Source organism: Diabrotica virgifera, chromosome 4, assembly GCF_917563875.1.
Source record: "Diabrotica virgifera virgifera chromosome 4, PGI_DIABVI_V3a".
Classification (NCBI taxonomy): Eukaryota; Metazoa; Arthropoda; class Insecta; order Coleoptera; family Chrysomelidae; genus Diabrotica; species Diabrotica virgifera.
The window spans coordinates 91,309,541-91,315,540 of NC_065446.1; the positions used below are offsets into that span (position 1 = coordinate 91,309,541).

Genomic DNA, 6,000 nt, shown 5'->3' on the forward strand with positions numbered 1-6,000 from the left:
TGTGGAGGGACCACGTAGATCGGATGGACCCTGAACGTATGGCGCATTGGGCGAAAACACAGAAGCCCAACACCAAGCGACCCATAGGAAGACCCAAAAAACGATGGTACGAGAGTTGGAGCTCCGGATCGCAGCAAAGACTGTAACAGAAGAAACAGGACATAGTCCTATTACAAGAAGAAGAAGAAGAAGAAGAAGAAATAAAAATAAAAACTAGATATGAGTCAAATTATTGTAATTTAAAAAATATGTATATTGTTTTTTCCATTACATCTATATTACATAATTACATGTACCTAATTATACATATGTATATGTATATTGTTTGATATATTAAGCATGCCAGCGACTGAAAGAAGTTTCAGTACTTATGATTTTTTATTGACACCTGTAAAATAAACCGGCTTACTGCCAAACGGGCTAGTAGGATTGCTCACAATTTAAAATTGTTATGACGTAAACTGTGGTAGACCAATCCCGAGACCAATCCATGACTGAGCTGGCGACTCGTGAAAGACAAAATACCACAACTTCTGTTTTTTATTTAGCTAATAAATGCCTCGACAACTAATGGCCATTGGCATGGTAGGTACGGTGAATTTTTGCAGTTAGGTACCTAGTGTCATGTGTAGTGTGTGTGTTGATTAAGTGTCTTGTTACTTTGCAAAGTCGACGTCATTGTCTTTGCAAAAAGACGCTAATTATATCCGAACGTCTGCGGTCCCTCCGGTGAGTACCGATCACACAAGGACAGAAACTATTTTCATTCATTAATTTATAATAAACGAAAAATCTCTGACCCTGGTGAGATTCGAACTCATGATATTTCGGACCTTTCGATCCAAAGGTAGGCGCTCTTAACACTGAGCCACAGAGGGGAATCCCACAACTTCTTATCAGTACATTGAAATGCAGAATGTAGATGACCAGGATGAGCTAATGATAGAAAGAAATTCTGAATCTGAGTCCTCATCTTTTTCATTTTTTAATCAAATAAATTTTGTGTTTTCCGTTGTTTTTGTATTTTCTTCTACAGAGACGAAACACTGTTGTTTCGTCTCATAATTGTGTATCTAATTTCATGATTTAATGCCCTATTTCATCTTTAACAACATCCCTAAGGGCGTCATAGAGTTCAGTCTCAGAAAATTCTCCATATCGAGAATATTTTCATTCTCGAGAATTTTCCAACAGTACCTATTATACAGTTAAAATATTATAAGAGTTATAAGACACACAAGCGCATATGCTCTCCAGTAGTGCAAGAGAGAAAAACGATGAACCCAATAAGTCAATCGATGTTTTTGAAGTTGAAAACTACTTGCAATCTCGAAGACCTGGACCAGACACAAATATTTTATTATGGTGGAAATCATAGAGGTAGTAGTGTTTTCCTCTTTTTATCTCGGTTGGATAGGGATATTTTGTGTGTCCAACGAACGTCCGTATCAGTCGAGCGGCTTTTTTCTGAAGCAGCGCTAGTACGAACGAATAAAATATGCTCTTTAAAAGATAAAATATCAAAGAACTCATTTGTGTGAACAGATGGATCAAGAACTCTTTAAAGGATAATATTTTTTATGAGGCTCCTATATCATTTATCCTATTTCTTGTATATTTTAAGAGATTGTTTTAATGAATAAATAATCTTTTTTTTTATTAATTTCATCCCTTTTATGTCGATATTTTATCGAGTATTGTATCGATATCGTATCGAAAACAATATCAATACGATATTCTTATAAAAAAGTATTGCCGATATCGATACACGATACGATACTTCATTGGCATAACCAATACAATACTCAATACTTAAAAAGTATCGATATTGTATCGTATCGTGAAGCTCTAATACTGAACCAGATCGCTACCCCATAGTTGGAATCACTCCACCACCCATCAGGAGATAGGTCACATCACAGGTAGAACGAAAAAATTAGGAGACGGATCGAAGACCAAATTGTATGACCACCAGACTCAGCCAAATAGACCAAGATCTCGGAAAAGCTTTCTGAAAAAGATCAAGATACCACAACACACTTTGCCACCACAGAGGAAATGGTTGCTGGACACAATTTACCGTATCCAACATGGAAAGTGCTAAACAGCCTAAGAACCGGTGTTTCACGTTGTGCTAGTAACTTGAAAAAATGGGGATACCAGGAGGACGATACCTGCGACTGTGGCGCGGTTCAAAATAGTCACCAACTAATATCATGCACAGATATGAGAGAGACCTGCACAGAAGAAGACCAAATTTTAGCAAATAACAGGGCCATCTATTTGGCCAACTATTGGAAATACAGAATTTAAAATTGTTGGTGTTCCGGACATGGAAAGTAAGTAAGTACCTACATGTTCAAAGCAAAATATAAATAAAATAAAATATAATACACATGTATATTATAAACTGGATTACTAAATTACGCGATCCAATCTAGATAATAATTATTGGAGAAACACGCGCGCTATATTCTGCTAATCTGCGCCATTTCTCCTAATCGAGGGCACGTTATTCCCCACATTTCTAGTTTCCTCGATATTCTCCCGTTTCGCGAGCGAGGGGATAGGAATTCCTGCCTCTACAAAGAATTTGTAAGCGTACAAAAATGTTTAGGGCATTTTAAATACGGACATTTGTGTCAGTAGGTATTTATCAAATAAGGAAATCTAAAAGAAGGAAAAATCTAAGAAAATCTACGGATACAACATTACTGATATTGTGCAGTAATTGAAGATTTTCACCTCCGATTTCCTTGAACCTCCATCGATTTTCATGAAAATTGGTGAGCGGTTAGAGGATACCTCAATTGGTGAGCGGTTAGTGACATGGGGCCAACTTGCGCTGTTACCCTGGGGGGTGGATGCTACCCCTTCTCTGGGGTGAAAATTATTTTATTAAAAATAACCCCATAAATCGATAGAGGGACAAATTCTAAGCAAAATTTGTAATATCATGTTATTAAAATAAAACAATACTTTTTGAGTTATTAAAGATCAAAGATTTTAATTTTTCGTGAAAAATGCATGTTTTAAAGCGGTTTTTCATAAATAATTCAAAGACTGTAAGTTTTAAAAAAAAAGTTAGTCATACCAAAGTTGAAGCTAATAAAAAAATGGAATAAATTCCTTACTCGAAAAGCCTTTTAATATAAATTAAAAGTGAGTTATAAGTAATTAAATGTAAATTTTTTTCGGCTAGTACTCAAATCTAAGTATTCAAGCTTAATTAAATAACGGAAAAACGATGCATTTTATAACATACCCTACTTACTAAACACTAGTCAAAGTACTCATAAATATCTATCAAATGAGCTCCAGAAGTAGTTGATAGCATCAAAATTTATGCTCCAAAAGCTTTTTCAAAAAAATGTTATTGTTTTTTTTTACAATAACTCCGTTAATTTTTACGATATAAGGTTTATCCAAAAACTATTTGAAAGGTAATTTCAAGAGCTCTAAAATTGTGTTAAACTTAATATTTTAAATTCCATATTTTTTTTAAGATAAAAGGTTAAAGGGCACCGGTTACATGGTTCTCGCAGTAAAATTTAGGATTTAAACGTTTCTATCTAGGTTATTTTTTATCCTACCAAAATAAAAAGAAGAAGTAAAATCTTGGCTAACAAAAAAACTCAAATTTCGTCCTGTATCATTTTTTACGTATACCGTGTATTTTTGGAGTTTTTATCCAAAGAAAATAAAATTACAAAAATTTGAAAAATTCTGATTTTTTTCAATCATATTTTTTTTTCAAAAATATACATTCTAAACCGGTCAAAATGTTTGAGGCCATTACTTATGCTAAAGTAAAGAAAGTCTAATAGGGATTACTATAAATTTTAATTTTTGTGGAAATGGCGTATGTTTTATTTTTCACTTTTTCCTAAAAAATTCGAAAGGGTTCATCATCACTTGCTTAATTTGGACGCCATCAACTTCTTCTGTGGCTCATTTGATAGGTTTTCATGAGTACTTTGACAAGTGTTTAATAAGTAAGTATATTTTTCTACTATACATAAGATGCATCCTTTTCCCGTTATTTAAGCTTGAAGATTTAGATTTGAGTACTCACCGAAAAAAAATATACATTCAATTATTATCTATAACTCACTTTGAATTAATACTAAAAGGTTTCCTCAGTAAGGAATTTATTCGGTTTTTTATTAGCTTCAATTTTGATAATGATAACTTTTTAGTAAAAACTTATAGTTTTTGAGTTATTTATGAAAAACCGCTTTAAAACAAGCATTTTTTCACGAAAAATTAAAATCTTTGATCTTTAATAACTCAAAAAGTATTAATTCATTTTGATAATTCGAAATAACAAATTTTCCTTAAAATTTGTGCCTCTATCATTTTATGGAGTTATTTTTAATAAACTAATTTTCACCCCAGGAGGGGTGACATCCAACCCAGAGTAAAAGCGCAAGTTGGCACCATGTCCCTATTGTTTCTTGAGGAATCCTCTAACCACTCACCAATTTTCATGAAAACCGAAGGAGGTTCAACCAAATCGGAGGTAAGCTCATGTCCACCTTCAGTGACTGCACTAATAGTACAAAAAAAAATACTTAACAGGAAATGTTAAAAATTTGTACACCCATGTAATAGATAAGGAAACAGAATATAATCCACCTTTATAATAAAATTAAAATTATCTTACATACAATTATATTTAGATACATACCTGACGAAAATAAATAAACAAAATTAAAATAAAAAAACGATAATAAATTTTTACAACCACTTACGTACACAGGTAAAAAAAGATAAAACTATAAATTTCTAGGTTATAATTTAATTATATCTTAAAGTAAAAAAAATTCCTGACTAGTCCACTCAAAAACCTAACAAACAAGACTTTATAGTGGGCTGTTAACTTAAATAAACACAAAATGTACTTACTTTTTGTTGAACAAGTATTAAATCTATTTCAGGGGGTCACCGGGTTTTTCATCATTCACGGCCAAATGGAAAAATGTTATGACAGAAATCGAGTGTTAATTTATGGGCACAACACATACACAGCTGTTTTCGTTAATTAGATGTTGGGGTTATTATAAAAACTCGAAATATCGCGATATTTTTGAAACACAAACACATCTACACTGTCAAACGTACTCCATGACAGTTCGGACTAGAGGTGGGAGCGGCCAATTTTCGGTATTTCGGGTTTGAAGGTTCTTTTGGAACTTTTGATACTAAATACTGATTGATTTTGTCTTGAAATCATTCATATGTATTTATTAACTATTTATTATTAACCATTTTTAACAAATATTTAATAATAATCTAGCAGTGATCAATAGATTATCAAATACTATGAGTGCGATATTATGTGGAAGTGTATTTATACTAAGTTTTGTGAAATTCTACAAAAAAATATTTTTCTGCAAAAATTAAGGTAAAGTTCCTTTTGAAGAAATGTTTCTGAAAATTGTGTGTCTTGTCAACGTTGTTTTTATTGTTTTATACTGTTAGTTACACACCCTCAAATACGTGAACACATATCACAGCATAAGTAGAAAATATAAATATAATAGAAAAATATACAGAACATCGAGTGTACCAAACGAAAATACAAAATTGGCAATACAACATTTACAAAAGATGAGTGGATGACACATGAAATCCGAGACCTGATGGAAGTTTGATGGAGACAAAAAAATAGAAATATCAGATAATAGAACTCAAAAAGAAAAATTAAGCTAACAAATGAATCCTGCAGTGCAGAGAATGGGAGAGGTACGTCAGTTACTTTTTTGACGATGCTTCTTGGGAAAATTACACATACACATATTACCTGCGACAACCAGTTAGACAGAGACCCAGAAGGTATACTGAAATCAGAAGCAAAAAAAGCAATATACCAAGCCGAAAATAATAAAGCACCTGGACCAGATCAAATCCCTGCTGCGCTACCTGAACTGTAGGATTAGTAAAATATTAGACCTACCTAACCACTTTCTTTAACAACATTTAGAACGAAGGAAAAAA

The 6,000-nt window shown here is 32.7% G+C and overlaps 1 protein-coding gene across 2 annotated transcripts in view; it reads right to left on the bottom strand.

Annotated features, from left to right (window-relative positions):
• Positions 1-5,142, bottom strand: part of LOC114337611 (uncharacterized) — a 1,328,959-nt gene extending 1,323,817 nt beyond the window's left edge. Inside the window, exon 1 of one of the 2 annotated variants that reach the window (XM_050648259.1) lies at positions 4,909-5,126. The gene's annotated coding sequence lies outside the window, so the exon portion shown is untranslated. Of the gene's footprint in view, positions 1-4,908 lie in introns of both variants that reach the window. The other variant, XM_050648258.1, reaches the window with a different exon arrangement.
• Between the last annotated feature and the right edge of the window lie 858 nt (positions 5,143-6,000).